Source organism: Marmota monax, unplaced genomic scaffold (genome assembly GCF_021218885.2).
Source record: "Marmota monax isolate L192 unplaced genomic scaffold, Marmota_monax_Labrador192_F-V1.1 WCK01_AAM20220418_F8-fsc00100, whole genome shotgun sequence".
Classification (NCBI taxonomy): domain Eukaryota; kingdom Metazoa; phylum Chordata; class Mammalia; order Rodentia; family Sciuridae; genus Marmota; species Marmota monax.
In genome coordinates, this window is record NW_026693872.1 from 2,612,386 (window position 1) to 2,635,858 (window position 23,473).

Below are 23,473 nucleotides of genomic sequence, written 5' to 3' on the forward strand. Positions count from 1 at the left end.
TCACCCAGAGATTCTCTTCATTATCTGCCTTATAGATGTCGCCTAGTTGTTGGGAATACTGGGTGGAGGAAATGTAGAACTTTGTAACCTCCATGACTGCAAAGGAGTGCCACTGCATTTATGTGCTCAGTACCATGCTAAGAGGTTTCAAAAGAGATGAACCCTCCAGGATTTGCTACCCAGAGTTGGGAAACCGAGTCACATTCAAACAAGATGGATATATATAATCTCAAGAGTGTGAGATATTTACTATGAGATGATGACTGAAGACTCTGAGAATAGAGAGGCTGAAATGATTAACAGAATAGAGAGGGTAGGGTTGCCTCCTGGAGGAGGTGATGAAGTGGACAGAGAGGGTGGAGAAGGTCTCTTTGGTATGGCACAACCGAGTCAACCAGTGCAGGATTTTCTAGGTAGACTTTGGGTAGACCAATCTACTTGGAATTAGAGCTCCCAGTTGGGCTGGAGCTATGTATTTGAAATTTCAAAGAGTTACAGGCAAGGGAGCGTCAGAACAGTTTTCAGGCCAATGGTAGGTGATGTTGAAATGACAATCAGGGTGGACTAATAGATAAAGGAGAGACTGGTGTTGAGAGATGTGAAGAGGGCTCTGTAGAAATCCAGGCTGGGGATGATGAGGCTCTAGACCAGACCAACGGAAATGGAGAATCACAAACAAGTAGATGATTTTAACTGTGGGGTAAGTTATATCATTAACTGTTTCTCCTCTTCTTGGTGACTAAACTTTGGGACTTGCATTACAATGGACAACTAAAGTCAAAAAAGTAAGGAGCTTCTTAATATGACATTGGAAAACATTTTGAAAACTCAAAATATTCTCACACCATTTGTCTACTGACCAGAAAGGATGGGTAGTTGCTGGGTGATCTGTAGAATCAGAGATTATCAGAGCTGGACAGGACCATAAAGACCACTTGGTCAAACAAGTGGATAATTTAAGAATTTATGCTCTAACGTCCCCAGAAGCAGTACTCGTCTGCCTTCTCCTTGAATCTGTCTGATGAAGGCACTCACTAGTACTACAGGAAGTGCTTCCCCATTTTGGTGAAAAGAAAGGGTTGATATGTATTTTAACTGGGGAATATATTGCTCTTGTACAAAAGTCAGGTCCCGTGAAACCTGTGAAATAAGTGTTTTCATATTTTTTCCTTCCCAGCCGACCAGTTGGATATCTTTCCAGGGAATTGATGTCAAAAATGAAATCCAGTGAGTGGGAAGGTTGACCAGATTCAGAACAGTCTTGCCAAGTAGCCAAGGGAGGAGCAAAGTTATGTCAGTTAAAAAGGACAGACTATAGGAAATGTGTATAAGATGTACCATATATTTAGAACAGGAAAAGGCTTCAGTTAATAGCAGCTGATATTAATAAAACATAAAACAAAAGACATAATGATTATGAACAACCAGGAAAATCCTAAGGCAACTTTTCTTTTTTTTAGGTAACAGGAAAGCAAGGAAACCTATTTTATCTCATGAAGTAAATGGTCCAGTATTTGTTTAAAAAAAAAAAAAAATATATATATATATATATATATATATATATATATATATATATATGATCTAAAAATGTTGCCACTAAACCAATAAAATTACCACTGAACCAAAGAAAGAATAATGAAAAAATGGAATCATCCTACAATTTTTGAAATGTCTTAATTGACACAGAGAAAACAGGAGATGATCTCAAATGCACTGTTGCCTTAGGATGGAAAGCATCTTTGATAAAGCAAGCTGTATTGACATAGTTTGTTTCAGACAATGTAGAATATTTTCAACATTCATCTTAAAAATTTAGAATAAAAAAGATCGTCTTTATCAGGAACATGGACAAAGTTCCGTGAGATAAAAACAAACCAGCAAACAAACAGAAGCAGGTCATTTTTCTCTCTTTGGCACTGTGTAGGACCATATGTTTCCAGAGATGGGGATTTAAAAATAGCCTGTCACATAGCTCACACCATAGCCCTGAGACATAACAGGGGTGGGGAGGATAGCCTTATGCTTAATAATAGTGACACTTCACTTTTATACTTCTTTTCAGAGTAACCAAGTATACTTTTTAGTTGTTGTTCTCTTTTTAAAAAAATCTAATTTTCTTGATATCCTTGTAAATTGAGTAGGAGGTGGCACAGTTGGTCCCACTTTGCAGAGACAATGAGGGGGTCATCCAAAGTAAAGTTACTCCCTTGGGATTGCGGTGATTAGAGACTACCCTGTGCTGTGTGGGTCTGACAACTGGGCCTGTGAGAGCCTCGGGTTCAGGTTCAGAGGATGTTGCACAAACAAGAGAATGTTGCTTCTCATTGCCTCTGTTTTGAAACGCACCGTCTGTCATTGTAAGCATTTCATCATTTTCTAATTTTAAGGCAAATTGGTTACAAGCCATAGTGACCTATATTTGCTGACATTTGAAATCAAAATCTCACATGGGTAAATGCCTTACATTTACATTTACCTTACAGTCTTAATAATAATGTCATTTTTCACTTTTCCATAATGCCTTACACTTGAAAATGGTTTTAAATTCCCCATCACATCAGATCTGTGTAACAAGCTGTAATTTAGGCCGGCCAAAGTTTCGATGAAAGGGAACAGAGGCTCATGGGGTGAGAGAACCTTCCCACCTGCTAAATGCCACAGAAAATGACCAAAGCCCAGGCCTCCTCTCTGCATGTCTGGGGAACTTTCCTGCCAGTCACGCTGCCACCTAGGTCTAAGTAATGTGTTAGACTTGGATGCAGAGGGTATGTGCTCAGAAGCAACTCATCCACCTACTTTGTGCCTGATACTCTGTTTCTAATTGGCTATGTAATCCTGAAGGGGGTCTCTAGATGTGGCAGGAACCAGGCAGACTCAGTAATGAGCTCCCCTGTGGACAGAAGGAGATGCTTGGCACACTGATGGTTCTGGGTAGATAGTTTGGATGTGTGTGCAGCCCAGTGAAGTTGTGTGTTTGGCCAGCTTAACCTCCAATTGAACCCTAGATCCCTCTCCTCTACCATAACCGCTCTCTCCAATACTCAAAGCGCCCCTGCAGCTTTCCGCTTTACAGTACCTGGCAAAACCCCAGTCCTGGCCACATGTGATGGCTCTCACTCTTCCTTTGCTTACACCTAAGCAGCAGAATGTTAAGAACTTTGCAGACCATGCTTATCAGCTTACTTTGAATTTGTAATCACAAACCTCTAATAGACCCTACCAGGGGAGCCTATAACACTTCTAGAAAATTCTTATCTCAGTCTCTCAATCAGTTTGTTCACATCTTTGGCTCCCTCCTTAAATTTCCACCTGCTGTACTTTATTTCTTCCTCGGGATGCTGATATTTCTTTCTTAGTATCAAAGAAGAATTATTTCATCTCCCCACCACCAACTCCTTAATCCATGCACATCTGTTTAGGCACTTACACTGGCCCCTCTTACTACAGCGCAGGGCGTCTCAGGCTCCTAAGGTCAGCCCTTCTGTTTGTCTTCTGGATCCTATCTACTTTTCTGGATCTCTCTTCTGCAACAACAGTTTCTCTTGTTCTGTTCTGTTGTATCTGTCCCGTTAGCATTCAAAAATGCCTTGATAACAACCATTAAAAAAATAGCAACTTTTCCTCAATCTGACATGTCACCGGAGCTACCACCCTGTCTTTTTTTTTTTTTTTTTTTTTTTTTTGATGCCTTCACAGAAAGCTTTTAAAAATAAGATCCTGGGAGGCTGAGGCAGGAGGATTGCGAGTTCAAAGCCAGCCTTTGCAAAAGCAAGGTGCTTAGCAACTCAGTGAGACCCTGTCTCTAAGTAAAATACAAAATAGGACTGGGGATGTGGCTCAGTGGTTGAGTATCCCTGAGTTCAATCCCCAGTACAAAAATAAATTAAAACCTACAATTCCTGTTCTTTCTTCTTCAGTTCCCATTCTCACTCCAATTCTCACTCCACTTAAACAGTCAGAATGTACTCGACTGACCAGATGACTCAACATAATTTAATGTGGTTGATTTTTCATACTTCTTTAAACACTTTCTTCTCCAGGCTTCTGTGATTCCATGCTTAACCTGGTTTGCTCTTAATTTTTGGTCTTCTGTTCAGCTCTTCTTCCTCCACCTTGACTTTTGGAATGCTCCTCGGGTCTCCTCTCCAGTCTGTACTCTACCAGATGAACCCACTGAGTCCTGTGGTTTTAAAGTGCTGTCCATCCATCTACAGATAACTCCAAATCTCTATCTTTAGCTGATATCCCCCTAGAGTGCCAGACTTGATAACTCTACTTGTAATTGTAAAAGGCATTTCAAACAAACCATGACCCAGTCCAACTATTGACATACTCCTTCCTCAATTTCAGTTCCTCCTCCCTGAGTTTTCTCTATCACAGTACGTGGTATCCAGCCTCCTAACTGTTTGTGTAAGGCAAATAACTAAGAGTTGTTCTAATTTTCTTGATTTCCCTCAAATCTTGTGTTTAATCATTTTTCAAGACAAATTGACTTTGTGTCTTAAATACCTGTCAATTTAGACTTATGGACCATCTCCAATGGTCACTATCTTATCCCAATCTACAGCATCATGTTCTTCCTGTCTCCACTTTTGCTATCCCCACCCCCATAGTCAGCTTTTCACAGAGCAGCCAGACTGATTTTTATAAACCCAGAAATTGTGTCACTTCTGTACTGGATCCTCTAACCATGAAGTATTAAAGCCCTGTATGATCTAGCCCTGATGACCCATCCAGCATCATCTCCCTCTACTCTGCCTCATCCACAGTGTTCATCGCCCTTTCTCTGTCTCACACTTGTCAGATAATTTGCAACCTGAGGATCTTTTTCTTCTGTTTGAATGGTTTTCCAGCTCCATAGTGGCTGCTTCCTCTTGTCATTCAGGCCTCATTACAAACATTATTCCCTTAGAGCAAGTTCACTTGATCAATTTTAGTAGTATCCCTTGCTATAAGTAAGTTTCCCACTCTCTCACCAGAGAAGTGGTTTCAGTAAGTTGAATTTTAGTGATAATACCCTTAACTTTCATAGTAAGTCAATACAAAAATCGTTGAAATCGTTGCTACATTTCTGAAGACATTCTTTGCTGTGTCACTGAATGACCTTCTCTATCAAGCCCTATATGGGGAATTCTTTTAGGTTTAAGTGCCAGGAAAGCTTTGCTTCCCTTGAGGAATTGATAATGACACACTGATTTTTATTTTTATCTTTGGCTTTGCCAACATGAAGCTCAGAGCCAATTTTTTTTACTGATTTATTGTAAACGTGTAAGATCGTATGGCCTAATTGTCTGTCTAGACAGCATGGCCTGATAGGACTTTCTACAAGCATGATGATGTCCTGTATTTGCAATGTTCAATAAGTAACCACTAGTCACATGTGGCCACTAAGAACTTGAAATGTGGCTGAATTTTAATTCCATAATCCATTTAATTTAATTTAAATTTAAGTAGACTCCCACCTGGAGGCTACCACATTGGTCAGCATAAGCCTGTATATCCTATGGTCTATTTTTAAAATATTGGATTGGTGTTCATTTTTATGTACTCTTCACTATTCTTTATTGCATTTTCTATAAGTTGCTTCAATCCTTTGTGGCTGGAGGGAGAAAAAAAGAAAAGGAAGAAAGCACGTTTAAATGAGTGATTAACTGCAGGTGCATCAGCATGCTTATGGTTTGGGTATTCAGTGTAGGTTAACAATAAATCCTGTCTCTTTTTTGAGCTCTTTGGAAGGAGCAGCAACATCAAATCTGAGATCCAAATTCACTTTCGTATTGCATATGATGTGTGGCTCTGAGTGAACCAGAGATTCAGTGTGCTTCTATATGAAAGGGAGCTTCTGAATGGGTGAGCTGGTGCCTCTGGCATCTGGGATGCCAGATGTGCAGCCATTGTTCCCAATGTCTTGCCTTCTGAAGCCTAGGAGGCTGAAGTATGAGGTAAATAGAGCTGTCATCTCATTTAAGCCAGTATTTTAAGGCCAGGTCATTGTAAACTAATTTAAAACAAATAGCAATAACTTTATCTTCAAAATATATTCAGGGATGGAGAATCACCCTAAATACTTGGAATTTAAATGCTTTTAACATAGAATGAGCATAGCATTGAAATCAAAGGACTTGGATTCTGATCTCAGCTCAGCTATTAAATAGCTGGATGACACTGATCAAGTCAAAGTTTCCTTTTCCTTCAAATTAACAGATTGGACCAGATAACCTTTAATTTCCTGTCTAATATTAGCCATAGAATAGCTAACATTTATTGAGTTCTGAGTGTGCTGAGGTGCATTACTCTATTGAATCCTATGGAGGTTAAGAATAGTTTTATTTCCATTTCAAAGACAGAAAAAGCGATGCTTTGGTGGCTCCCAACACACAGTTGGAAAATGGTGGAGTCTCTACATCAATCCCATGATCTGACTTTGACATCCAGCTTCTTATCTGTTCTTCCCTCTCTAGAACACTGCTGCTGGTTAGATGAGGACTTGTCCTAATCTTTTAAACCAAAGCTATCTAAGTCGTCTTAATCCTTGGAATGGCCAAGAAGTGCTTGGTACAGCCAAAAATAGTGGGTAGGTTTGCCACCAGGCAAGAGCAGCCTTGTCATTTGGCCAGTATGCTGTACAAACAACATTACTCTTTACGTATAACATGATATGAAAAACATTGGGAAACGTTTGGATTTAGATGTAGGTTCTGACTCACCAGCAGGGCTTAGCTTGGACTCTTCACAAATCCTATCACACACATTTCACAGGTTCCTATCATAAAAGTATAAATCATCCCACAAATCTCAATCATTGATTCTTGAAAGCAGTGTATATTAATCATCCTTGTATCTCCAACATGTTGATCCCAGATCCTGGTCTTAAGCTTATCCTTAATATATAAATTAGTTTGCTAACTGATAGAAAGCATTCTTAAGTTGGTTAGTGTCCTGAAAAGATAGAGTTGTAAGAGCTTTGGAAAAGTTAAATCTAACCCCAAGAGGGTGATGGTTTTTGCAAGGTCAGTATCAGCAAAATCCACACGTTCCCCCCCACCCCCCACACTCCCTGACTTAGACTGGGAATCAGAGATATTTCCTTGGCAGATGGGGCAAAGGAAGCATAACTGAAATTCCATCTTGCCTCTGCAGATGTCAGGAGTGATGGAATACTAATGGTGAGGGAGCCTGCCTCACCTGGCTCCATCAAAGGCCACTGACCCATGAGAACCATCCAGCCTGCTCTGAGCCACACGCCTGGGGGCCACAGAAGCATGCAGGAAAGGGAGAGGAAGTGGAAACGTGTGAGCAGAGGGTTGAAAGCAATGTGCTCACCACCGGAAAAAAAAATAAAAATAAACACACTCAGAAATAGTGTAACTGATATGCAAAGAAGATCAAAACAAAGGTTTTAAAATATCTTGGCTGCTTTAGAGGAGGTGAGGGTAGCAAATGAAGCAAGGTTGCAAATGTGTTAGGGGAGGGGACAGGTTAGGTGGATGATTCACTGCGGCCTGCCAGGCCATGGGAAATCTGCCACCCAAGGGTACTTCAAGTGAAAATGTGGCACTTATGTGTGGAATGTCTAAGAGATGAACTCATGGAAGCAGGGTAGAATGGTCATTTCCAGAGGCTGTAGGGTGTTGGAGAAACTTTAGTCAAAGGATACAGAATTTCATTTGGGAGAAATCAATTCAAGAATCCCATTGCACATCACGGTGCTGATAGTTAATAATGATATATCCTATTCTTGATAATTGCTATGAGAGTCGTTTTTTACTGTTTTTGTCATGAATAAAATGATTAGGCAATGTGTATGTTAATTAGCTTAATTCCATCATGCCACAATGTATACGTACATCATAATATCACAAGTCATAATATATACAAATTTAATTTTTCAATTAAAAATAATAAATAAACAAAACCAATATGGGTATGTAAATTCTCAATGGTATGGACTCAGGAGCAAGATCCTGGGTATCCCTCATCTGCAGACTTCTCCCTCCCTCCCAACCCTCTTGCTGTTCTCTAAGACTCTACCCCATTTGAAGTCATAGACATTTGTCCCAGGGCAGGGCATTGAGCCTCAGGCCAGCAGTGGAGGCACCAGGAAGTCCACCCAACTTGGCTAAACTTCAAGGCTCAAATTCCAGTCTGGAACAAATGTTCCAGGACTAAGCGCTGGGGCTGAGCAAACTCAGGAAAGACAAACTGCCCAATCTTGCAATGTGAAATTCCCTTTCCTGAAAGTTTATCATGAAGAGCTGCACAAATGTACTCTCTTTAAAGGGAAAAGGTTTTATCTTGAAACTGGTTCCTGAAATGAGAAACCAAAAGGTTAGTGATGGCTGTGCTGGCTGTTTTTAGCCTCTCTCTGCCAGTTTAACCAATCCTAATTATAGTCCAAGGATCATGGGACATTTCCAGCATCAGAAGGCCATCCGTCAACAGCATAGGTACAAAAAAAAAAAAAAAAAAAAAAAAGCATTTGCTCTCTACAGATCGTAATGATCTCTTGCATTTTAATAAGAAATGAAGGGGCAAAGTAGTCAGTGGTGGCAGAGGGGTGGCCTTAGCTTTGGAAATTAATCATCTCTCATATAGAACTAGCATTTTGTACTTACAAAGCACTTTCATACCTATTATCCAGTGAGCTGGGGTAAGCAGGGACACATCAACATTTTCTAATCAAGAAGACTAAGATTCCCAAGCAAAATGGCTAAGGTCACCGTTGGTGACCCATAGTACTTGGGATGAGTCTTGAGGAATCAGAGATGAAAATGAGGCTTTTTCACTCTGAACTTGATAAAGACAGTATATTTAATATTTTAATGATGGAACACAATTTTTAGGCTTTTGATTCAACATTTTTTCTTCTTTAGTGATCTAATCCTGAGAAGGGAAGTTCTATATCAAACTCTTATTGAACCTGATATTTGATAGATCACCAGCATCAGAAGGTACATGCAACCAACCTCTTTCTAGTAGCAAAGTCTAGGCTTGGGCTGATGGGAGCTGGCCAGTAAAGGCAGACTTTATCCTATCTGATGAATGTTTGCTCTCTTGGTCCAGACAGGGCAGCAATATGGTTGATACAAGCTGTGGGATTTTGGAACAGAGAGTTAACTGTGATCTGGGGGTACCCAGGGGTGTTCTAACAGAATGTAGTTTTTAATAAAGCAGCATATTGAGGATAAACCTGTGTTGAGGCAGAGAACAACAACAGGATAAAGGTCCAGATGTTTAAAAAATGTGTAAGACCCTACCAGGCTGAAAAGAGTGGAAATGGTCAGGGAGGCACTTTGAAGTCACACTATGGAGGACAGCTGAATCATTGGAATTTTATCCTGTGGGAATTTGGGAGATGTTGAAGATACCTGAATAGGAGAGTACTTTGAGAAGAATAGTGTTCTAGAAAGCTCCTATTAGCTGGATGGCAGGTGATAATAAAAGAAATAGCCAGTAGAAAAAAGAGGAGCACTGAGCTTGGAGTCAGGAGGTAGAGTATACTGCTTTCTGGCTGTGTAATCTTGGTCAAGTCAGTTCTAGATATAAGCATAAATACATATAATAATTCGCCGATCTAATGTGCACATCTGTCCTGCCTAGCCTTCAGGGAGGTCTTAGACATCACATTCAACAAGGGAGGTTAAAATACTTTATGAATTATAAAACTGCAGAACAAACATGGGAGATGATGGTGCAGACTGGCAGATGTGATGGTGGCCTTGGTTGGAGACCTTGGGGATGGGTGTTAGGAGGGAAGGTAGAGTGAATGCCAAGTCTCAGTTTGGGGAGCATCTACCTTCTGGAGGGATAGCTCTTTCCTTCCCAGTACGTGTCACCTGGCACAGACTGAACTAGAAGAAGACAGGGGTATATCAGGCTAGTAGTTGAGAGTCAACAGTCAGAAATCCCTGCGGTTGCTAGTGACTTCCTCCAGGGAAGGGGAAAAAAATACAAAGCTAGCTCTTCAACCTTGAGCTTGAAATCAAAATAAACAGCTGGGTTACTGTTTTGCAGAGTAATTGTGAAGGGCAAGAAAGAGTCAGTTTGCACAAGGCGATTGCTCAATGGAAAGGTCCTGCCAGAGGAGGCATCCAGCACAGTTGTTGTAAGGGCTGCTCAGTGGAAAGCTGCCTTGGACGAGTGGACAAGAAGGGTTAACACAAGCCAGTAGGATGGAAGTGGCTGAGCTAAGACTAGGTTAGGAGGGTTGGGAGAGACGCATCCGGGCCTTTAGCCAGGCCTGGGCTTCAAGTGGAAGCATTTCACAACTTTATTTCTCCATGGGTTATGTCCTTGGATTGAACAACCAGTGGGCATCTTGGGGTAGTGGAAAGTGCAGGGGACTCAGAGCCAAAGTGCTGCCTTGCAGGCCTGGCTCCTTCACTGCCTGGTGGTGTGACCTCTTCTCTCTAGGCCAGGGTTAGAATAGACTAAATGACCCCTGGGGCTCTTTTCAGATCTAGACCCCTGGGAGGTATGGGGCAGGCCCAGCCTGTCTTCAGAGAGGAGGGCTTCTGTGACCTACACCCCAGAGCAGCTGAGTTCTGTGGCCAGGCGTTAGCTTTGGCCCAGATGGTAACATGGGGAATTTCAAATGAGGTCATCTTGGGGCAGAGACAACTGTGCGCCTGTTGACCAAGGTTTTGGATCAGATGAATCAGAAAGCTAGGACTTTATGAATTCATGCTCACCAACTATGGAGCTCTGTGAAACCAGTGGGAAAAGTCCCCTAATCGACATCATGTCTCAGGCAATGTTCTCCCTTTAAACCCTGAAGAGCATAAGCTACAGATCTTTCCCCTTCCACTCCCATTTTTCCTTCTCTAGTCTTCTTTCCCCCTCCTCCCTTCTCCCATCTCCCAAGAAGATTCTCAATGATACATGTACTTTCTCTCTTAGACTCTCTTGTCTTTGCTCTTCCTGGTGAACAAGAACATAACTAGTCCAGTTTGGGGAAGTAGGGTGATGGGGCACAATGCCAAAGTTCACAAAGCTGACCAATTTGTCCCTCTGCTGGCTCAAGTTGAGTTTGGGTCCATGTCGGCAGAGAGGTTCCACAGTGAGCAGCTCTATCTCATTTCTGGAGATGGGCCCCAGTCCTCCATAGCACTTGAATTCTCTGGCCCTACCTGTGGGATCCAGAGGAAACTTCAAACAAAATACAACATTCCTGAGAAGCTACTACTCATTATTTTTAGATGAGGCAAAGGGTTCAGAGGGGGGTCAGTCATAGTTCTTACTTCTAAGGAGAAAGATAAGTGGGCAAGTCACTGTAAAACCATGTAGAATATGGGGATGGCCACAAATACAAGGAGATTTCAGAAGAAGAAGAAACAGGGCTGATGGGAGGTCAGAGAAGGCTTTGTGGAAGGGATGACAGAGATAGAAGTGTTGTCAACATCATTATTATTTTGATGGTTAGATTAAAACTCACTTTTATTTGGCTCCTAAAATGTTCAAGATAGTGTGCTATTCCTTAATATATAATCTTCAAGGAAATCCTACCTCTAAGATAGCATCATTTTTGTAGAAGAAGAAAGGTGAATCTCTGAGAGGTCAAATAACTTTCCTAACACCAACCAGAGCACCTGGTTTCTAGAGCCCATGCTTTCTATGGAGTTTTGGAGGTGAGATATTCTTATTGGAAGATAAAGAAGGATAGATTGGAGTGGGAAAACACAGTGTAATTTTGCTTAATCATGAGAATTAAGCCTAGGGGGACTTGAGGACTAGTGAAGAGGTTGACTTTGTCCTGGAAGGTACAGTGGGACAGGGAATGTTTGAACCAGACAGTGACATAATCAAAAGCTGGCTTTTGGAATGGTCATTCAGCTGCCAGTACTGGACGGGTTTCCAGGAACATGGAAGGTGAGGGGGCGGGCTCAGAGCCTGGAGTATTACCTGGGTAATAGGTGATGAGGGCCAAAGCTGGGGGCACAGAAGGGAGGGAGAATCAAGTAGCACTTGTCCTTCCATTCCCCGCTTTAGTGCCAAGGGCATAGCAAGCAGAGAATAAAGTTTCCACTCTGATGAGGCTCCACAGGTGTCTAGAGAGCTTTCCTGTCACTCAAGACTCATGTCATGAGGTGAATAACACTCTTTCCTCATTTTCAGGGTACGGTGCACCCTCTGAATTAAATCCTTTTGTCCCCATTCAATTTATACCTTTTCTTATTCATTCTTGTCTCCCCACTCCCAAAACACCAAGAAAGCGGAACCAAATGAATCATAGAGTTCTTTTAATGGAATCAGAGTCTGAAGGAGAATATCTGGGTGGAACCAAAGAGAGGATGCTCTGAGTCACCAGCCACCCTCAGGAGATCACACCCAAGGTGGATCAGAAAGGCTGGGAGGGAGGGTGAGAGGTAGAGTGGCTAGCAACTGTTCAGTGCAGAGATGTCTGACAGAATCTCAGAGGCTCTGTGATGAACTCTGTTTCCAAGATCTTTAGGATACTCCTGCAAAGATGGTGGTCAAAACCAAAATGAAAGCTGCTGAGATTCTTGATTCAGCCAGTAATCATGTTCTTCACTGGCACTGCCAGAGGGCTGCTTGGACATCAGAGTGCAGTACAGAGTGGTATTTCCAGGCTTAACTCTCTCAGCAAGGAGGGCTTTCACCAGGGTTGGGAAAGAAAGGGAGACTATAATCTACGCTGCAAATGCCCAGGGTAGGGTGGGGAGTTGGGTGGTATATAACTGAGATTCAGCTCCTGTCATCTTAGTTTATTAACTTTACAAACATAGTACTTGTCATGTGCCTGGCATGTTTAAAGCATTTTATAAGGCATTCAATTCTCATAACAATCCCATAAGGCAAGGACCTTAACCCCTTTTGCAGAAGAGGAATCTGAGATATGAAGCAACCTGGCGGAGGAGATTTGGGAGAATCCAGGTTTGATCCCAAGAAGTTTGACTATAGAGTCCAAAATTTGAACTCCTATTCTATGTCACTCTTTATTATGGTTTCCAGTCTAAGACTCTGGTACCCCTACACAAAGAAAGATCAGATCGATTCATTTCTAAAGTTGCACCCACTTTAGATTCTCAAACTCTGTGTAACTCAATGGAATCAGTAAGTGGTTAGGACGTAGGCTGTGAGTTTTCAGTGGGCTGTTAAATATGCCTTTGGTGTGAGACCAAGTTCTAGTATTAGTTTCCACCATGCTGACAGTGAATTGGGTGGGTCTGTGACGCATTGTAGGGCCCCAGACCTTCACATAAGGGACTTAGAATTGATACCAGTTTGCAAACTCTGATTAGATTGTGAAAACAGTGTTCAATCTAAGTAAAGAAAGGTGAGATGGGGAAGTAATCATGAAGAGTTGGGCTGCAGTGTGCGATGATTCAGTGAGATAAGAATAGGAGAAAAGGCTTGACCCTGAACACTGGCCATAGGAGATGCCTAGAGCCTTCAGTTTCCTGAGCAAGGCAGATTATTAGTTGGTAGCAATGGAGTTACTGGAATTGAAGAAATATAACCTTTCTAGTGACCCAAATGAAAAAGCTTGCATGAAAATACAATCTCAAATCTTCTACTTTGTTAGTCATTCCATAGGAAAAGGCCAAATTCACATTACAGATTCCCTGGTGGGAAGGCAGCAGATGTAATGAAATGAACACTGGTCTGGTGTTAGGACATCCAGGTTCTAACCCTGGATTTGCTTCTAACAAGGTGAATGACATTATATGAGTTGTATTCCTCCTTGGTCTCAGTTTGCCTGTAATGACAGTGACTTTTTATTGAGTACTTGCCATGCCAGGCTTTGTTCTCAGGGCTTGACATATATTGCCGTATCTAATTCTTGGAGAAGTTTCGTAGACACTATAATTATTGCTGTAACCCAAAGGAAACAAATCAAGAGCTCAGGGAAGTTAAGTAACTTATGTTGGAAATTTGTCCCAGAGAGTTTCACCACCCTCCATGATTTAGTTAGCTATTTGTGCAAAGATGCTAGTGACTTTGGTAAGCAAAGACTCTAGATTGAGGCAATGTTTTATCATACATTTCTTTCAGTGAAGTGTGGTAGCTTGCACCAACCCCTCTAGATGCTCAGCTCTGGGACTGCAGGGTGTCATCACTGTCTTCCTAGTGATACACACAGTAGGTCTTCAGTGACTATTTGTTGAGTGAACATATGGAAGAATAATTGAATTCAGCAGAGCAGAGAAGCAGATGAAGTGATGGGAAATATAAAGAGGCTGAATGGAATGAGCTTGGTAGAGTGTGACCTGGTCTAGTCTGGAAGCTGAAGAACTTTACTAAGAGTCAAGGTTTTGACTTTCACCTTAAAATCTGCAATGTGGCACATGATCTCTTTTTAACACATAAGACATGTTTTGGTGTCGCCATTTGAAAATGTCTGCTGAAGCTTGCCTTCCAAAGTCTGGCTGCTATAGAAGAGCTTTGAGATCTGAGCCCAGTATCACCAACTCAGGGAGGCTTCAGCAAGCCCATTACTTCTCTGGGTTGGCGTTTCCTCCTTTATCTCATTGGGGTTTGGATAAGCTCCATACCTGTAGAGCCTACAGTAGAACTTTTCTTTCTTTACAGGCAACTTGTCAAGCTTCAGTCTTTCCTGCCACCTGTTGCCGAAGCTTACCTATCCCATGTCCTATGTACAGAGGATTCTGTTCTTAACCAGCGATATTTATCATTAGTTATTCTGATGACTGACTACACCTGCTAGTGTGTTCTCAGGTATTTGTATGCCTTGTCTTCATAAAATATTCACAGTTTACCATGTCCTTGAAGACATCATTAATGATGGGATTTTTGACCACTTAACAGGTTTGTGGGAGAAAGATTGCTAATTACAGATGACAGGGGACAAAAACACTACCTTGTTCTTCATCTCATTTGATTCCCACTTGGGTAGGTCCTGTCACTAGCAAGTGCAGGTGCTTTGGTACTGTAGGAAGAGGTTTGGGAAGAGACCTGTGTGATCCCAGCTTTTCCGGTACCTGCAGGACCTCTTCCTCACTTTCTTCTTCTTATATGAGAGTAGATTGATTAGATCACTCTAGGGCTTCTCTGGCTTCAGCCTTTTACAAATCTAGATGTGCTGGGCTTTGTTCTACAGAGAACAGATGCAGCTTACGTGGTTCACACTGTTTGGACTCCATGACATTCATATATAGTTTCCCTAAGTGGCATTTGCTGTACATGTGTTGTCAGTCTATCCTGAGAGTGGCAGTGAGAAGCTATTATTTTATTGTTATTATTATTCTCGAATTACTGACAATAACAAAGAAATTCTGAATGATTAAATGAATTATAAAAGGGCAGTTCCTGTAATTGGGCAGAATGGTGGAACTGGGATTTTAACCAAATACTGAAACCCTGCTTGTACGGCTCATAGAGTTTCTCAGGAGTTGTTGGTCTGGTTTTTCTTGGGCTCCCTTGAGGTTCAGGGCCCAGAGAGTTGCAGCTGAGCTCAGGAATGACTGCCTTTTGGGAGGGCAGGTTTACCCATCCCCCACAGGTCCCATGTCCTAAGATCCTGGACCTCCTCCCCCTCCCCACCTCACTGGCTAGTTTGACAGGCAGCACTCTGCACTGGGTGTTCTCTGTTTCACCCTCCAAATCCATTCTCATCCATTTTTTCCCCAGGATCTCCAGGAGGCTGACCTTGGATATCAGTAGATTCACTTGTCTCCTGGCTCCTGGGTAGAGTCAACCCAGCACTAAGCAGGTGATTATAAAGTAGGATAGGGGAGAAGTATGCTTATTTCGTCTCCTAGCTCCCTCTTTGCTGGCTACAGGTTGTCCAGTGGCTGTTTCCTCTGCTGAAGTCCATAGCTGTGATTAGGCAGCCCTCTCTTAAGCTTACCAGCACTTTCCAGATTCTGGAAATGGCCACGTTCCTTTATGCTTTCAGGCCAAGGGCTGTAAAAGCTCCCACTTGTAAGCCTCATGGTGTGTGTGTTGCCATCTCTTGTTTTTCCTTATCCGTGCCTGCACCTTTGTAAATTATCTAGTTTATCTCACTTCCCATTGAGTGTGCCCTCTGCTTCTTGTCAGGATCAAGATCAATACAACCTGTTTCATTCTTTCTTGTTTCCAGTCTTCCATTTCTTAAGAGTGTTTATGACCCCGTGCATTTAATATGAAGTGCTGTAGATACTTCTCCTTGCAATGTTTAACCAAGAATAAGACCAAGCCAGAGGAAGAAGCAAAAGGTTGTGGCTGCATGGCAGGGGAGAGAGTGGGGTGATAATAAAAGGCACTGAACTTGGACCTGAACATTGAAGATCCAGGTGGACCACTTGCTGTCAATATCATCTTGCCAAGTTACTTTTCACTAAAAAAAATTAAGAAGAGTTTATGACTTATCTTCCCCATAAGCTTCTTGGGAAGACCAAATGAGGCAAGGCCATATGAAGTATTCTGTAAATGTTGAAACATTTTCTTAGCATTAAGTGTTTCTGTTGTTGTTTTGTTGTTGTTGTTGTTGTTGTGTGTGCATTCAGACAAAATCCTCAAGAGGCCATGCACTGCATTTTCCAATGTACTCAGATTTCCCCATCACCTCTGGGCCTCCTGGATCAGGAGAACTGGCATTTGTGGAATCCAAGATTAATGTCCAGAGAGGGTTGGCTAAGCATGGGCCCACATGGCGTAGCTAAAAATACTCTTAACCTCAGTGGGAGCATCTCAGTCCCTAAAGGGGGTGGGCCTGGAGGATAGAGGGTGTGTGAGGGGAATGACCTCCATCAGCTTGGGCTAGGAGAGGACAGGGAGAAGGTGGCTGACACCGGAGCCTCCTTTCCAAGTGCCAGTTAGTGCAGTGGCTGATTACTCTCTGTCGGTCTTCTGTGCATTTCAGTGGAAGGTGGGGTGGGAGGAGGCTGACCTGAACCTTTTGTACTTTTCTGTTGGAGTGAAGCCTATGCCTCACAGCTCTTCCTCATGGCCAGGACTCTTAGGAATTTTTTCTGACTGCCAGTGGAGATGATAGACACTTAGAGTCAGAAGGAGGTAAGAAGGATGTAATCCTAGGATCTTGACTTGGAGTTGATTGTAGAGGCTGACTTTAGCCCAGGGAAGCAGAATCTAATCCAAGAGCCTGGATTTACTATCTCTGGGGTTGGGGAGAGGCAGGCTCACTGTCTCCCTATCTTAAAACCCAGTGATTTGCAGACTATAATTCTTAGAGCTCCAGACCCTTGCTACTAAAAATTTGGTCCATGGATCAGTGGCATAGACATCAGCTAGGAACTTATAAGAAATGCAAGGTTTCAGGTCTCCTCCTAGATCTCTAAATTGGAACCTGCATTTAACTCAGTCCACTATGCATTAAAGTTTGAGAAGCACTGTTTTAGGATCCTTCTGAAATCCCAAAGGGGATCCACAATGGGTGGGCTCCAATTGTACCTATGAGGTCTTATAAATGATTACATTTGAAAAAATGGTTCCAATTGCATTTAGAAAAAGATTTTAAAAATTGAAACCAATGTTGTCTTTTCCTTTATCTTATAGAAAGAAATTCTGCTGACAATAGGACCCTATCTCTCCTTCTGTGGCCAGGTGTCACATTGCCCTGCCCTGTCCAAGCCTTCCTTGACTGAGTCCTGCACATGCTTGGTGCAGGGAAGAGGCTGCTCCATCAAGGAAGGGCAATGTTAGGAGATTCGTGGGACCTCGGATTAGCTCTCAAACCTTGATATTCCCAGCTCTGAAGATTCCACTTTGACAGTGCTACCTGGTGAGATGCTAATGATACGAAAGGAGTCTGTCACGACCTGGGAGTTTAGGACTCAGCTTGATTCTCTGAACGGGGAGGGTAGAAGGGTGCGGAGCTTCCTTCTCCGTAGGTGGAATTATGCAGGGAGCTTAGTGTTTGTTGTATGAGGAACATCCTGGCAGGATCGGAAGGAGTGCCAGGAGCTGAGAAGAGATAAGCCTGCTTCCAGCTGGGATCTGGGCACAGCCCGGTGGCAGCAGGTTTTCAGGATTTCCAGAGGGAGTGCTTGGCGGCAGCAGCAGTGTCTTTTCAGAGCCACAGTTTTCTGCTATTATAAGTAACTGTGATTTGCATTCCCTTTGCATCCTAACCTGAAGGAGCGCAAAGCATTCGCTATTGAATCCCCCAGGAACAACCTTATACAAGTTCCCTTAGAGGCAATATTCATGGCTTCTATTCTACAGAAGGGGAAACTGAGGCTCTAAGAGGCCATGCAAGGGTGCCACCTCCATCTGGGATGAACCAGGACTAGAAAACTCTGGGAAGAATCAAGTGCCTGGCATAGCCTCAGGGTCTTGCCCCAAACTCTTGCTGGCCTGAACTGCAGCTTCTTCTCACCCTACAATCTCCTTTACCCAGAGCATCCTCCCCTGCCTGCCCAGGACACTTTGGACCCTCTCCTTATGTGGATATGTTCCCTTCTCTACTATCCTACCTCTATGTCTCCAGATACACATCTCTGCTTTTCCCTGTGACACAACTGTCTTCCTTTGATTGGAGTTATCTAATAGTATGTTCCCTTGGCCACCTATCTACTTTTTAAAACTTTGAAGGCTGGGGTACAGTTCAGCCTCTGGGCAATGATGAAGCCACAGAAGACCAAAACATGAGCTAGTGGAAGCAGCAAAGAGATTCTACATTTATAGATTCTCATGGGTGAAAGGGTCATGTCATTCAACAGTTCTGATCCTACGGAAAGTGGAGGGGCCCATTCTAAAAAAGATTTGGAGCAGAAGCTGCAGTTCCCCATGAAAAATAATGAACCGTCATGCTAGTTTACTGCTATGATTTAGAGAGGTCTTGAGAGTCACAACCAGGCACTAGTTTCTGACCCAACATACTTGCTTTTTCCCCGAGTAACCTGTAAATATGAGAATACTGAGATAATTAATCTCTCAGAATTTTTTGGAGATTAAATAAGGGGAGGTGCATGCTAAATGTTTGCCAGAGAGGTGGCAACTTAAAAGCCTTTCCTGTGTGTCAGCTACCCGCTCCTAGCTCCTAGGAGAAGTCATCTTTTATTTTGTCCTGGAGCTAAATAATGCCTGAGAATGAGAGAACAATGACAGGAATCCCCAAAGTTGAAACTGAGACTTTCCTTTTGGGATATTAATGCTCTGGATCTTTGGAAATGATTATCTAGGATACTAAACACAAGGATTTTAAAAAATGGTGTCTGATCCAGCCCCATGCCAACGCTTCTTTAGTTCCAATTATGTAATTATTCACTAGTAAGTCAGGAGCCAAGTGAGTCGGCCCCTGGGCCATGGTCTCCACCCTAAACAACTTCTGTTTAGAAAGCCGAGGTTGTGGGGTGGAAAGAACACTGTTGTGGGATCCTCAGAACCTGGGCTTATTCTCTGCCTTACCTGGTGATCATTTATCCCCTCTTGCGAGTTTGGCTTCGGCTTCCTCATCTGTCAAATGAGGGTACTAGGGTAGATGCCTCATAAAGTCCATCATGCTAGTTTGTTGTGGAAAACTGGGGCCTCCACAGCCTATGCTCTCCAGGCACCTCCATCTCTCTTGCTTCTCTTCATGTCTACCTATCCTAGGGAATGAGACTGGAAATTAATGAGAACAAGCCTGTCATTTTAATGCTTTTCCTAGTCACTTATCTTTTTCTAGCTGTAAAAACAGCTCAGCAAGTAGATAAGGTAGATGTCCTTCTAATCCCTGTTTTATAAAAGGTACAACTGAAACCCAAAGAGTGCAAGAGACCCAAGGTTCCTTTGCTCAGTAGAGACAGAGCCAGCTTTTACTTTCTCTGCTCTGATTTTTTTTTTTTTTTTTTTTTTTTTGCCAGTGACTTCCAGGACTGGTGGTGGTTATAATGCTAGATTGGTTCCCTGGGTCCAAGCGGAGCCCCTTTTTCCTCTTGACTTCCCTTCCTTTGCCCAGGCTCCAGTTGTCTTTGTCCCTCCTGCTTGGCCATCCTGGAAGAATGTGATGCGGTGAAGCTAAGGCCAGATGAATTGACTAAGAGAAGTCTGCCCAGGGCTCCGCCTCAATCCCTCCTCCTCTTCCTCCCCCATCCTGTGCTAAAGTCCTTGTTCAGGTTTCACCTTCTGAGCAAACTTGCATGTGAGAGCCTGGATCGTTCTCTGGGGATGCGGATGAAGAGCTCCGAGGACAGAGACAGTGCCCGGGGGCAACCTAGGTCAAGTGTGACAGTGAGACTTCTGAGCTGCATGGTTGACCTGCTCTGATAGGTTGAAGACAAGTAATTGGGCAGAAAGTCATGCACCAGGAAGATAAAAAGATAACTTCCAAAGAGGCGGCAGGGAAAGCGAGTCGAGGCCTACAATGAAAACAGGTATATGAGATAAGGCAGAGAATTAGTCAAGGAGATTTGGAAGAATTTCAGCATTTCTGAATATTTCTCACGCCCCTTTCTTCCCTCCATTTTTACTGCCTCCGCCCTCTCACATCTCACTCAGGTAGTTGCAATAACCTCCCAACTGGCCTCCCTTCCCCGGTCTCCTCTACAGCCTGGGTGAACTACTCACCCTTTCCTTCTCCTGTACTTTTCCATCTCCAGTTTTTGCTTGTATGTTTTCCCTGCTCAATTCTTCTAGCCCAGCAAGTGCAAATCCAACTTCATTCTTTAAGGCCCACTTCAAGTGATAGCTCCCCTGTGACATCTTTCCTGAACCTTCCCTCCCGGGGCAGCAACCTCTACCCACCGAGTATATGTAATATGGGATTGTTTGGTCTCCTCTTTTAGGGTTTTTATTGCCATTTGCCTGGTATTGTTGTTGTAACTATTTCTCTGTGTGTCTCCCTCCCTAGCTAGACGAGGATGGAGGATCGCCTTGCATTTGGGGAAGTGAACACTCTCAAGTTTGTATTCCCCACTGTCTGAACTGCCAATGAGTTATTTGATGAATTAATAAAGACATAAATAAAGGAGTACTTGTTGGGACAGGAAACAGGAGAGCTCCAGCATCTGAGCTTCAAATAAGGTTAACCATAAATCTCCAATTAATCTGATTGGGGTGCATAGTTGAGGGAATGCAAATAAATACATTCAAAGAATGGTGGATCAGAAAAAATCCCAGCAAGGGAGTGCAACCCAGGGGACCTATAAAATAGGTAAAAGGGAAATGATGGTGTTTATTTTATGCTTGGTAACAGGAGAAGTCAACAGAAGCTGCAAAAATCTTCTTGGGGTGGGACCAAATGAATCATAAAGCTTCCATTTAACCCTTAAACAGCTTGTGCACCTTCTCCAAGGCAGGAACCTAGGAAAGAAAAGTGTCTGGCACCCTAGTGGGCCCTAGGAATTACTGAATCCATTACTGAAACCTGTTCATATTTAGTATTTGCCTTGAGCTAGGCCAGTGAAGTCTGTTAACATGGTCACATCACCGTCCTTGCCCCCAGAAGTTCAAAGTCTACCTGGATGACAGTGTTCCAAACAATCCTGACCAAGCCCTGCTGTCAACTGTGCCTTTGAGATGTACAAAACATGAGTGATATGGAAGAGGCCACAAGAATTCCAAATGGGGTGCCGGAGCAAGGACAAGTGAGGGAAGACTCATGGAGAACATGTTTTAGAATCAGAACTTCAAGAGTTTGCCTGACTCCCACCAGTCTCCAGAGGTGGTCTGTGAGGAGCCACAACAATGCGAGCTCATCTTTCTCAAGACTACTGAGCATCCAGTGACCAGTGTTTATCTATCAGAATGATGAGTGTGTGTGTGTGTGTGTGTGTGTGTGTGTGTGTTGCATAGGAAGGCCAAACAGAACTATGACATGGAAAACCAAACTGAAAATGGAAAGCAATCATCCTTCGCCCAAACTCAGCCCTGCGTGTGCAGGTGAAATGCAGTGGGGTGGGGGGTGAATCCCTAAGGAGGAGGGGGTTGGATAGGGAGCCCTTTCTTGGTTACTCCTTGGTTTAGGACACTTGAAGTCTAAAAAGAATGTGAGGAAGGAGGGCCTTTGTTCTTTTGGCGGACCTTATTCAAGCATCGCCTCATCTGCATAGGTAAATGGGAGAGGTCAGCAGTGCAGGGCGAGGCAGCTGTGGCCCTGCAGCTGCGGTGGAAGGGCTGCAGTGGCAGTGGCGGGGAGTCCCCCAGGCTGCTCTGGGCTGCAGCACCCTCACTGGGGCTGGGTGCAAGAGAGGAGGGAATGGGAATGGAAGGGAGGAAGAAATTGTGTCCAAGGGGAAGGGGTCCTAGGTGTCATCTTTGCCATCCCTACTATTTTACACACAGGGAGGAGCTTATCCAGTTATCGTCGGCGACTGTCAGAACGTTGGCCAGAACCAATGTCCCTTGACTTGAGGGCTAGTAGTGTGTTCTTTGTCTTTTGCAAAGCTGGGGTGAAGGGGAGGTGGAAAGGGACAGAAACGTAGAAGTCCAGAAACTAGAGGTGAAGGGCCCCAGGCACCCCACCAGACAGGTGGGTGCTCCTTCTTGGAAGCTGTTCTCTGCAGGTTTACTTTGGTCTTTCGTTCTCTAAAACTCAAACTAACCATTCTCTAGGGACACAGGAAGTTTAGGAAAATCATGTCTTCTGCAAAGCTTTCACAATTCCCGTGAAATTTACAAATTGTCCTTGTCATTGTTGCATGGTCAGTGGAATCCTTTACAATCTTCATTCAGTGTTACTTTTGTAAGCGGAGACTTCATAGTTTAATTCTTTCTGAAGGCTTTGAATGGCAAAAAGGATGGGCACTAGGAAATTATTCCTCAAATTTTACTTTGTGTTTTTGAAGGGATTAGGCTCAATTTTATTTTAGGTTTGTAAGATGCTAAACTGAGGCATCTGTGCTCTCTTGGGAAGAACATCCAACTTGACATCAGGTTACCTGGGCTCAAAGGTCATCTCTGCTATTTCCAAGTCTTTTTTTTACTTTGGTCAAGTCAATTTTTCTCTGAGCTTTCATTTCTTCATCTTTAAAATGGTGACATTTCAATAACTAAACTATGGAACCAACCTAGATGTCCTTCAACGGATGAATGGATAAAAAAAACGTGGTACATATATAAAATAAAATATTACTCAGCCTTAAATAAAAATGAAATCATAGCATTTCAGGTAAATGGATGGAGCTAGAGGATATCATGCTAAGCGAAATAAGCCAATTCCCAAAACCAAAGTCCAGATGTTTTCTCTGATAAACACATGCTGATCCATAATGGGGAGGGGGGTAGGGAAGAATGAAGGTACATTGGATTGGGCAGAGGGGAGTCGGGGGAGAGGAGGGGGTGTGGGGTTAGAATGACAGTGGAATGAAACAGATATTATTACCTTATATACATGTATGACTACACTACCTGTGTGACTCTGCACCATGTACAGCCAGAGGAATGAGAAATTGTGCTCCATTTATGTACAATGTGTCAAAATACATTCTACTGTCATGTATAACTAATTAGAACAAATTTAAAAAAAAGAAAACATAAAGGCACAGAAAGGTTGAAAGCACTATTAAAAAAATGGGGATGTTAACAAATAAAAAAATTAAAAAAGGACATCCTCCCCCACAAAATG

The 23,473-nt window shown here is 42.9% G+C and overlaps 1 long non-coding RNA gene across 9 annotated transcripts in view; it reads left to right on the plus strand.

Moving 5' to 3' along the window:
- The first annotated feature begins 375 nt into the window (after positions 1–375).
- Positions 376–23,473, plus strand: part of LOC131424876 (uncharacterized) — an 84,304-nt gene continuing 61,206 nt past the window's right edge. Inside the window, exons 1-6 of one of the 9 annotated variants that reach the window (XR_009228474.1) lie at positions 376–700; positions 14,554–14,700; positions 15,613–15,694; positions 17,482–17,707; positions 19,773–20,282; positions 20,759–20,931. This is a non-coding gene — a long non-coding RNA (uncharacterized LOC131424876). The remainder of the gene's footprint in view (positions 701–14,553; positions 14,701–15,612; positions 15,695–17,481; positions 17,708–19,772; positions 20,283–20,758; positions 20,932–23,473) is intronic. The other 8 variants (XR_009228477.1, XR_009228479.1, XR_009228481.1 and 5 more) reach the window with 8 other exon arrangements.